Source organism: Cupressus sempervirens, chromosome 5 (assembly GCF_028749045.1).
Source record: "Cupressus sempervirens isolate cs-2001-9-10 chromosome 5, ASM2874904v1, whole genome shotgun sequence".
In the NCBI taxonomy this organism is placed as follows: Eukaryota; Viridiplantae; Streptophyta; class Pinopsida; order Cupressales; family Cupressaceae; genus Cupressus; species Cupressus sempervirens.
In genome coordinates this window covers 721,602,463-721,615,379 of record NC_143122.1, presented here as the reverse complement: position 1 = coordinate 721,615,379, position 12,917 = coordinate 721,602,463, and positions in this window count along the sequence as shown.

Sequence of the window (12,917 nt, the reverse complement as noted above, 5' to 3'; positions counted from 1 at the left end):
GAAAAGTCCTTTAGGGTTCCTTTTTGTAATATAGTAGCTCTTTTTAACAAAATGTGGTACATAAAATGAGGAACATTTAAAGGGCAGTCATCATGTCTTAGGTAGCTCAAAAATTTGAAATGCATGGCATGCAAATATGAATGTCCCCCCTCACAAGTAATATATTTCACAATGTAGATAGCAGATTTGTTAAATGGTTGTGGTAAAGATGTGCAGATCGTACCTTCTTTTTGATCAATTTGAGGTTGTGGATCTGTGTGCACTATAAATTGGGCTTTGATCAAAACTGCATTCAATGCATCTAAAAATTGTTCTCTTGCCAGCGGCAATTCCATTATATCTACTATAATTTTGGGTTAAAATGGAACCCTTACTCCTCTGACTATAGCAAAACCATCCCTCACTATTTGCAAGAATTCTAAGACAAGCTCCTCATTCCATGCAGATAGTTTAAACATGTAATTCATCCACCCCCTAGATTGAAATATAGGCAGGCAAACTAGGGCTCCCAACAATGTTATATAGTTAGATGGTTCTCTTCTTAACAAGTCACCCCCCTTTTTTTCCTCTGAAGTGATTATGGGAGTAATAAAAATGGAAAAACTTGTATCAAGATGAGAAGACAAGTGATAGTACTTGTTTTAAGCAATTGGCATTGTTAGCATTTAAGATCACTTAATTCTACATTAAGTACGTACTTACCAATTTGCAAAAATGTGCGACATAAAGATCACATTTTTTTTTATCGTGTGGTAATATAGAAATAATAATAATCATTTAATGATCACAAAAGAATGAGATATAATACCCCTCCCCCCAACTAAATTAGGCAATGACTCCTACAATTTCTAGTGACAAAGGTAACTAAAAATAGAACAACACATTAAGAAAAAGTTTAAACTTGAGTATGAGTATGGACCTCTTAAGTCATGTTGTCATTTGATACTATCATGCAAGTTGATGAAGGGTGAGGTGAGGTGGAAGATGAGAAAAACTAGAGTGAGGTGGAATTATTATGGAGAAAATACTTTCACAAAGAAAGTAATTTATTATGATGAGTGAAATTCTCTTAGAGAGAGGCTGATAAATGAGCTAGAAACTAGAATTGATACAAGAACTCTTCATGACTATATGGCTTATGGGATATTTTAAAGTGATTTCCATTAACAAGTAATTTGAACCAAACAAGATCTATGCAATAGAGTTGTACTGCACCATTTTTGAACATAGAAATGATTTCATAGAGTCCCAACCAAGGTTTGGAATTTTCCTAGACTTTATTAATAATAGAAATCATAAAGGAGGGCCCAATCTCCAATAGAAAACTTTTTGTTATAGATGAACTTATTTTGTCATTTTTTTTGTTGTTGTTGGATTATCTCTATATTGTGCAAGGTAGATTTATGGTATTCATCAAGGGCATTTAGCTGCAATAACCTGTCTTCTTGAGCCTTGGAAACAGTAACATCTAAGTATAAAGTAGTTTTTAGAGTTGTATTCAAATTCTATAGGCATGGAAGAAAATTTACCATAAAGTAATTCAAATGGGGTAAATCTAGTGATGCTCTTCCATGTAGTCCTATAAGCCCAAATTGCTTTAGGAAGCTTGGTAACCTAGTCCTGCTTGTGAATAGCAACTTTTTTAGTGAGGATTGCTTTTATTTCTCTACTTGTGATTTTTGCATGGCCATTAGCTTGAGGATGGTATGGGGAAGATGTACTATGATGGATCATGTACTTCTTCATGAGTTCTACAATCAGGTTTGATGTGAATTGAGCTCTCTATTTCATGACAATTTCTCTAGGTACTCCAAATCTAGTGAATATGAATTCATATAGAAAGTCTACTACTTTTTGATCTCTCCCATGTGTCATAGCTTGTGCTTCAACCCATTTAGTTTCATACTTAGTACATACTAAAATGGATGATTTTCAATGAGAAGAGGGCTCTATTGGACCAACAAAATTGATACCCCATTTGTCAAAAGGTGTGACTACCACCTATGGCTGCAAGGGCATTTCATTAGTTTTAGTGGGCCTTCCCATGCATTGACATTGATCACATCATCTTGCATACTTTTTTGTATCTTTGTGCAGAGTAGGCCAATAGTATCTAGTTGTTAAAATCTTATAGGTTGTTCTTTTTGCTAAAAAATGACCCCCACATGGTTCACCATGGCATGATCATAGGATGTCATAAGTTTCATTTTTCCTTACACACTAGCAAGTTACTTGATCTGGTCCAGAATAGAACATCGATCTAGTTATCCATGAGACATTTAAACTCTTTTCTACCAAAAGACAACATTGTTTGGGTGAAAAGTGTGGTGGTGTTCTTCTTGTAGCAAGGTAATTTTCTATATCTATGAACCATGGGTGATAAATTTCTATTGAAAATAGATTATCATTAGGAAAGTTGTCATCTATAGCTATAGGATCATCAGGCACTTGAATTTATGACAGAAAATTTGCTACTACATTAGCTTGGCCTAGTTTATCTATTATCTTCACATTAAACGCTTGCATGAGGAGTAGCTAATGTTGGAATGTCTTAATGGGAAAAATGCTTTTGAGAGGGGGGTGAAACAGAAGTACTGGCCTTTTAACCACTTTTAAACCCTTAATAACATATAACTGAAATTAACATGCATGCTTATAAACATTAAACAATCATGAGAAACAAACATGCATCACCATATAACACTTGAGATTTTGGTAACCTAGAAACCCTCCAGGAATAAGAAGGTAAAACTAGGGTGGGGATGATACCCACAAAATTATTGTAGCAATTGATTTCAATGAATTTTGATGGTTTTCCTTGTTAAAGACTACAACACATTGTTAAATGTGATCTAGTTAAAGGATTTCTACACCTTGTTAGGAGTGTGCCTTGTTAGAGGACTTAAGAGCATTCAATTTAGAATGCCACCCTATTAAAGGATTTACATAAGGTTGTTAAACCTACCCAAGTCCATGGGATTTCTAGGTTCCTAATACAATTGTGAGAGAGTATTAGAATAATACACCTGATCTAATGCAATCTCTGATGTTGATCTCAGGTACTTGTTCTGCTCTTACTATTAACTGCTCTCTGCTAGATCTGATCTATTGATTGTGTTCCTTGTTCTATTCTAGTCAACTGGATGTGTAAATGTTGTCCTTTCCTCTAAATCTTTGACACCAATGTTTTGCAACAACCTTAATAAGCTCTGCTTTTCCTTCTTCTCATGATACCTTTCTCCTCTCTATGTTCAATGGTGTTAAGACTCCCTTATAAAGATTAGTGGTTCTTCATTCATCCTTGATTCAAATGTTCTTGCTCAAACCCTTGAAATTCACCTATTGGCTACATGCAGTTTCCAATTTTCTAATTGGTTGCATGAGAATCGCATAGGTGATTGGGAGGATTTGATCTTATCCATTTATCCTATCAATGAATCATGCATAACCATTTTTTCATCTTGGCTTGAAATTGCAAATTTTTTTATGTTGATCTTGCATTGCTCGACACATGAGGTAATATTAATGCTCGGCACCATCTATTCTAGATTGCTCGACATCTACTATAGTTTCTATGTTACTTGACACCTATTAGTTTTCTACATTGCTTAGCTTCTACTGATTCCTGAATTACTTGACTCGTATAGGATTACTATGTTACTCAGAACCTATTGAATTTTTGATTTGCTCAACTCCTATTGGATCCTGAGTCACTTGGGACATGTTGAATTGTATATAGCTGAACATATACTTTAATGTGTTGTGATTGACAACAACTGTAGTTTTCTCGGCACTATCTGTGACTTGGCACATATAGAAATTCTAACTCAACTTCCATTGTGTACTCGACATGTATAGTGAAGATGGTTAGTTTTTTGACACCCATTTGTCAATCTTACTTATCGATCAATAGCTAATGTGCTAGTCTATGAAATATAGTAGGTTTATTCATCAAGTATTTTATAGCAGAGTGGTCAATATAGAAGAAAACCTCATACCTTGTGATATAATGCCAAAATTTATTAAGTGCATACACAACAACAAGTAATTATTTTTTAGTGATAGTATAATTTAGCTCACCACCCTACAAATTCTTACTAATGTAGTAATGGCATGCTCAATAGTACCTTCTTTTTGTTTGAGAACTCCCCCTAAAGTAGTGTCAAATGCATCAGTATGAATGGGGAAGGGTATCTTCCAATTAGTTCCTCTAAGAATAGGTGTTGTCAAAACATCCTTCAATTGTTGGAATGCTTCCTCACAATCTTGTGTCCACTCAAATTCAGCTTGCTTCTTAAGTAGGTTATACAAAGGAGCAGCAAGCTTATTGAAATCATTGATGAACCTCCTATAGTATCTAGCATGTCCAAGAAAGCTTCTAATATCTATTTGCTTGGTTGGCATTGGTAGATTAGTAATTACAACAATATTTTCTAGATCCACTTGAATTCCAAAAGAGGAAAGTAATGCCCAAGAACAACTCCTTTTTCCATCATAAAATAACACTTCTCACTATTAAGAGAAAGGTTGTATTCTTGATATCTTTTCAATACCTTCTCCAAGTTGGCATGAGCTTGCTCAAATGTGTCACCATAAGTGGTAAAATCATCCATATATATCTCAACACAATCAATAGCTATGTCAAAAAATATGCTAAGTACCGCTCACTAAAAATTTGCAGGTGCATTACATAATCCAAATGGTAAGATAGAGTAAGAAAATGTTCCCCATGGATAGGTGAATATTGTCTTATCTTGATCTTGTGGAGATATTTGGATTTCATTATGCTCACTGAAACCTTCTAGAAATGAGAAACATCTTTTACCTACTAAGTTATCTAGTACTTGATTAATGAATGGTAGAGGAAAGTAATCCTTTTTTAGTGGCTTTATTAAGCTCTCTATAGTCTACACATACTCTCCATTTTCCTCCCATTTTTGGAAAAATAACTAGAGGTGACACCCACTAGCTATCAGAAATAGGATAAATAAATCCAGCATTAAGAAGTTTTTGTAACTATATTTTGACTATATTTTTTAATGTTGGGTTCACCCTCCTTTGGGGTTGTCTCACTGGGCTACTTTCTGAGCTAATAAATATCCTATGTGTACAAAGACTAGGATCTAAACCCTACATGTTAGTATAGTCCCATGCAAAGGCTTGTTGGCTATCTTTCAATAGTTTAATGATACTTGTCGTCTGAGATGCAATAAGTTCATTATTGATATTCAACTCTTTTCTTACATCAATCTCTACTTTCCTTACTTTATCCATCATTAAAATATCTTCTATTGATGGAGATTTAATTTCATGGGGTAATAATGTATGAAGGTAATTATGTGCTATAGGAGATTGAGGTGCATCACATTTAGACAATATAGTTTGGAAGGAGCCGGCAGGATTTTCAAAAGTAGACTCCTTAGAATCATACTGATTAGTAAGGATTGTTGCTAGTATATCATCTTCTTCTTGGGATACAAAAAATGGGTTTCTTTTTAGCATCATGAGTTGTTGACCATAATTGACTTCTGGAGGATCATCAGCAAGGTCTAGCCAAGAAACTTGGTCAAGATCTAGTTGTGGTTGTGTAGGAGAGTACAGAGTTAACTTTTTAGTGTTGGTGCCATCTAATATTTTCATTTTTCTTGATTGACATTAAATGCATGCATCTGTAGTGGCCAACCAAGGTCTTCCTAAAATTAATGGATATCCTCTGAGGGTGCCTTTTGGTGACAAATAACAAAGTCTAAAGGAAAATCTAGGGACTCCAAGGTTACAATAATATCTTCTATCATACCATCAGGTTTGATAGTTGAATTGTCTACTAACTGGAGTATTGTAGGCGCATTGCTTCATCCAATAATGCTACATCTTAACAAGAATTTTTTGGTCATCACATTAATTGATGCTCCTAAATTAATCAAAACATTCTAAATTCGGATGCCATTTATATGTATGGTAACAACAGGACTTCCTGGATTAGAATATTTAGGCATTAGGGCTTTGTTCAACATTAAATCAACAAGTTGGTCCAACAAATGGATAGTAGGAGGATTCTTTTTCTTTCTAGAAAACTTCTTGACTCACACTTCCTTTCAAATTTTATTGTAAAGGGGAATCTCCTTAAGCATATCTAATAAGGGAATTTGTATAGTCATTTACTTTAGCTGGTCTAGAAGATTAGTTGCTACATGATTTGGTTTGGATGGATTTGCAAGAACTAATCTTTGTGGAAATGGAGGAGTAGGTGCTTGTACAAATGGTGGAATTGGAGCATCAACTTGTTGGAACATTTTTACTATTAGCAACCTCGGTTATTATAAGTCCTTTGGGTGTAGGAAACTTGGTTCTTGACCTAAGATGAATATCATTGATCTAAGAATAAGCATGTTTCTTATTGTTGGTATTTTGTATTGGTTGAGTAGGGAGTTGCAGTTGCTTCTATGGGCTAGCATTGGCTATAGGAGGTAGAGGCATTAGGGATTGCTGCTAAGGTGGAGACATAAAGGCTTGCTACTGAGGTGATTAACTAGGCCCCCACTAAGGTGGTTGCTACCAATTCCCTTTATACAAAGGTTTTTGATTCAAGCCCCACTGAGGATACTTGTTATTTTGTTGAGGCCATTGAGTATTTTTTTATGGATACTAAGGTGGTTAATGGTAGGCTTGATTATACTGAGGTTTCTAGTTGGGTTAATTATTGTTCCAATACTATCCTTGAAGGATAGAATTTGGGGGAATATTGAATTACCACTAATTATTATTATAACCAAAATTATTGAGAGGGTATTGAGGCATACCTTGTCTCTAATCCCATGGTCATCTTTGAGCAACATAAATCACTTCTCCTATATCCTCATCAAGTACTTTATACTCAATGGGAATTGGTTGTGCATTCATTGTTGCAATGGTCTCGCATGTGCAATTCTTCTTCCTTTCTATGCAACAAGAGTAAAATTTAGTCAACATAGCATCAAATTCATCCTTTTTCCTTTGGGCTTGCATGGTATCCAATTGAGTAGCAACATCATTAATGATATCTTGCTTGAAGTCAAATAGCAGATTAGATAACTCCATCTTTGATACTCCTGAACTACCATTGGTCTTATATGGTAGGCTCCTTAGTCCTCTATCTTTCTTCACAATTTTCCCTTGAATAGTTCTTACATATCTCCTTGATTTTATTCCAAGTTTATTCTGTAACATCTCCTCTAGCCATTAGGTGTAGGGCTTCCATTCTTTTTTCTTGCACACCTCTGAAAAAGAGATGCTTTTTAGATTCTTCATTTAGATTATGTTATGTATTTAATTGAAAATTAAACAAGAATCTAGAAACATAGTCTTCCAACATTTCACCCTCCTTTTGTGATATTTTTAACAATGTCATCCCCCTTCATATCTTGACCTCTATAGTATTCTTTATATTTTTAAAGAAACAAATTACTCATTTTAGTCCAAATTGCTACAACATTTGCACCCAACCCCATGAACCATCGAAGAGAAGCCTCCTTTTGAGTAGAGGGAAACAATTTAAACTTATGGGAATTAGTTGCATATTCATAGCTCCTATAGAGAATCTCAAACTCAAACAGAAAGGTTCCAGGGTCTTCTGTAATAAGGCCATAAAATTTTGGAAGTACAGTAGCAAGTATGTTCTTCAAATTTTGGTTCCCTTCCTGAGGTAGGATAGGAAAAGGAAAGGTAGGCACAACCATTCTCGGAGGAAGAGATGGTTCCTTATAGATAACAATGGCTAGTGGATTATCTTAATATTTAGGCTCATCAAAAAGGTCATTCAAGTGGAGTGATTTTTTTGATTCAACGTCAATGTCAGCAAATGCATTTTCAAAGGGCTCATATTCTTTGTTCTATCCTTGGGGTTCATCTAGTTCAGGTTGAAAATCATTGAATGGCTCTTCCTAATTATCATGAGGAAGGAATCTCCCTAAGTGGTCTCTTCTTTTATGCATAACATGATTCTTTACTACTAAACTCTATTCTACAAGGAATAGAAATACAACTAGAAAGACTAGTTTGAATTAGCACCATCCCCAGTAATGGTGCCAAAAATGCTTGGCCAAAGAAAGGGATCAAAATCCTACAGCAATGGATTGCTTAACCCAAGATTAGACATCTCAAGTGTTTCTTATCTAACTCATTTGGACTCATTTAATGTATCAACTAATAGTTCAGTTTGACCACTAGCCTTCATTTTCAAGGCTATTCCTTTCACCTCTTCGAATTCCTTTCTAGACATCCCTGTATCTTTTAAGATGGAATCAATTACTTTGTCTTCGTTCTTCTTGATATCCTTGTCCATTATATTTGTTTTGACTTCTTTCATCTTTTTAGCATATATACCCTATCTAGGGCATCTAGAATCAACTTTAGAGTGTATAATTATTTGCACATAGCCTTCAATTAGTTCAGCACTCATTTCATAACCCATAGGTTCAATGAATTTCACTCGAGGAACTACTATGTCCATGCATGTGAAGTTTGTTTCTACCATGAAACATAGTTCATCCTTGTATTTCTCTATCAGCACAAGAGGTATCCTATACATTTGCTTTATTTTAGCTTGGAATGATTTCATCATTCTTTCAATATCATTATCCTTGACTGTTAGGGTCATAAACTTGAAATGGTATTTGTAAAATATATGCTTTAAAAATGTCTCAACTTAAGAACTTCTCTATGGAAATTCAAGTGCTTAAGCTGCAAGAAATCTAAGCTAAAGCTAAGAATCAAATCTATTTTAATAAAACATGAAAATATAGCTGAGAATTACTTCAACTACTTATGTTGCAAGAACAAACCACTAATTCTGTTATTGCCTATAGGAACAATAGAGTCTACTTGAGTTCTATTAACTAAATAAAAATCCTATGCTAACTAATTAGTTCACTCCCTATGTGGGCTCCCATAGAGAAGTGAAGTAAAATAACTCAGAGATGAAAACCTAAAATGATATTTTTTTTTATAACAATAATAAATCATACATATTGATAAACAACAAGATTATTTTTAGTACTTAAAACTTAGCAACTTCTTCTTTCTATTGAAAAATGGCTGGCAAAAACCTAGCACCTTTGGAACATAGACTTCCAGTTATTTAAAAACACAAACTAGGAACAAAATTCCTAGATTCAAGACTCATCAACTACTGAAACAAATGATAGCATTCATTATTACAACAGGTGCATTAATTTTGGTGCCAATTAGAAAAATAATTTAGGAGCTCATGACCCCTGAATTTCCTCTGCTCAAGGTTGGTCTATTAATGTGAGCAACTACTTTGACTCCCACTTAGGTGAACTGACTTCCCTTTTATATTTGCAAAATATTAGCACCTCCAAAACAACAACATACATCAATACTTGTTCAAAACATGTTATCTAAATTAGTTTACCCTATGTCACATTGTTGTAGGAGAACTACCCAACCTAGTTAAGGAAGAAAAAACATCATTCTCACTATTTTATAATTAAATAACATATATTCTCATAGCATATTCATTTTGATCTTGAAAAGTAATTAGACATACATTTTTTAAAAATCATCATAAACATCATGTTCTTGAACATCAAATTCTTTAGAAAGTTTACAAATTAAACTAAAAATGAAATGACAAAATAGACCATAGTCTAGTCTCAACATTCCCCCCAACTGAAACTTTGACTTGTTCTCATGAAAACACGAAATTTTTCACCCTTGCAGCAATCTTGATATCTGAGGTAACACTTTATCCTTTACCCTAGAGCAAGTTCCAATAAAAACTTTTACTCTCCCTATACCTTTCCCATTTGTGGAGCTCTTCTGACATATCAAATTTCTCAAAATCTTTCTTATTAGCAAGCAATGGAGACGAAAATAGTGGAGTCTGAAAATTTAAAGGGATCCAATCATTTTTTCTTTCTCCAAAAATGTTTGGCCAAAGAAAGGGATCAAAATCCTATAGCAATGGATTGCTTAACCTAATATTAGACATCTTAAGTGGTTCTTATCCAACTCATTTGGACTCATTTAATTTATCAACCAAGGATGTAAACTTGAAATGGTGTTTGCAAAATATACGCTTCAAACTTATCTCAACTTAAGAACTTCTCTACAAAAATTCAAGTGCTTAAGCTACAAGAAATCTAAGCTAAAGCTAAGAATCAAATCTATTTTAATAAAGCATATATATATATATATATATATATATATATATATATATATATATATATATATATATATATATATAGCTGAGAATTACTTCAACTGCCTATGCTTCAGGAACAGTCCACTAATTCTATTATTAGTGGTTGTCGAAACAACAAAGTCTACTTTAGTTCTATTAACTGAATAAAAATCCTATGCTAACTAATTAGTTCACTCCCTATGTGGGCCCCTACAGAGAACTATAGTAAAATAACTCACAGATGACAACCTAAAATGATCTTTTTATTCATAACAATAATAAAACATACATACTGATCAACAACAATATTATATTCAGTACTTAAAACTCAACAACTTCTTCTTTCTATTGAAAAATGATTGACTAAAACCTAGCACCTCTGGAACACAGACTTCCAGTTATTTAAAACCACAAACTAAGAAAAGAATTCCTAGATTCAAGACTCATCAACTACTAAAACAAATGATGGCATTGATTATTGCAACAGGTGCATTAATTATGGTACCAAATAGAACAATAATTTAGGAGCTCATGACCCTTGAATTTTCTGCACTCAAGGTTGGTTTATTAATGCAAGCAACTACTTTGACTCCCACTTGGTTGAGTTGACTTCCCTATTATATCTAAAAAATAGTGGCACCTCCAAAAAAATAACATACATCAAGACTTATTCAAAACATGTTATCTAAATTAGTTTACCCTATGTCACATTACTGCAAGAGAACTACCCAACCTAGCTAACGAAGAAAAAGCATCATTCTCACTATTTTATAATTAAATGACATATTTTTTCACAACATATTCATTTTGATCTTGAAAAATAATTATGCACACATTTGTCTAAAATAATCATAAACATTATTTTATTGAACATCAAAGTCTTTAGAAAGTTTACAAATTAAACTAAAAATGAAATGTCAAAATAGACCATATTCTGGTCTCATCAGTCCCAACAAGACACTAGCCCTACATCAAAAGAGTGGATGTCAATCCCTTATGAACAACTAGCTTGGACTCAACCACCATCCAGAATCAGTTATAGTGGACCCATTAGGAACGGGGGTCAATAGTAGGCATGATCACAGTAAGTTCAAATTCATGCTTGAGGACCGTGTCACACTTGTGGTAATATGGATCACTTTGTGAGAGAGTGCCCAAAATTTCAAATAGGAGGTAGCTAGTATGGGGCCACTTTAGAAACTATAGTAGGAGATCTAGGCAAGGCCCATAAGGTCTTTGCAATAAGTGATGGTCATCAGATAGAGCACCAAGCTTTAGATTTTGAGACTATAGCTGGGGACAGATACATAGCTAACATGGGAACTCAATCACTTTTTGTTTCAATAGACCCTCAAGCTTCTAGGCAAATAGTTGAACTAGGTTTGATGAACCCTAAGAGGAGGTTCATGCCTAGTGGGGAGGATGTGAGGCCTCATCTCAACCTGTCATAGCATAGACATGTTAGTAGCATTTTGATATTTAAGATTTTTATATTTTGACAGTTATACAAGACTTCGATGGATAGTGGATCATTTTACCTATTGATTTTGATATTTTAGTAGTGTTTTACATTTATGATATGTGTTTATGTGAAAAGTTAGTGTGAAGAACATTAGCAAACATGAAAATACTCACACACTAAATTAACAATAACATATAAAGCAAGACTAAGATGAGGCTTCAAATGGGAATGTGAGCCATTAAGTGGAATCTCCCAAAAAAGGGCCCTCTTGTTGATTAGCTTCATCTATTTGATTGAATTCGGTGTATGTGTGCTCAACATAGCTTCAAGATGGCTTCAATGGAGATGGATAATGGAAAATTGGTAGCTTTGGGAGCTCTCAATTTGGCATTATAAAGGTATGGGTATGGATTTTGGCTCTCAAAAGGGCATGATAACTTTACTCAAATGGTTGTGATGATATGTCTTGGGATGGGATTCAATTTATAGGCTAAGGGCTTGAGGGATGGAGGGCTAAGATGCAAGGAGAGATGAAGGCTTAAGGAGGGCTAGGATGCACTCAAAGGAGAGCACATGGATTGTGCTTGTTTAGCACCAATGGGAAGGTGACACTTGTCACAAGGAGGATGAGTGTGAGAGGAAAGGATAAGGGGTTTTTTAAAGGCATGATGAGTGAGGTTGAGTATGAAGAGGGATGTAAGAGTCATGAGTGGGCTTGTAAGAGTCTTTTATGGCTTGTAAGAGCACTCATGGCTTGGTGGTTGGGATATTTTAGAGAGGAGACTTTGATTTGGTTTAGGAAAGCCTTAAACTTGTTTAGGGAATGTGACAACATTAGGGGGTGGATTAGGCTTGGGTTTAGGATTAGATTAGAGATGTTAGAGATGTGCAAGTGGATGGCATTAATGAGGGTGGGTGAGTTAGTGGCTAGGCTTGGTTAGTATGGGTGGATGGGGTGGATTAGGCTAAATGAAGGGTTAGGGATAGGTTACGGGTTATTAGATTTGAGGATTTTATTTATCAAATAGATTTATTTGATAAATGGGGATTTTGGAATTAGATAGGAGAATAGGATTTAATTGATAAATAATAGGTTGTTTGATTTATCAATTAGGACTATAGATGATTAATTAAATTAATCAGCTAGGGGATGGCAAAGGATTAATTAAATAGAAATTTAATTAATGATGCCTTTAAAGATGGCTAAATTAGATTACTAAAGTAGTGTAATCAAATTTAGGTGTCTACAATATGTACTATGAACCTCATATT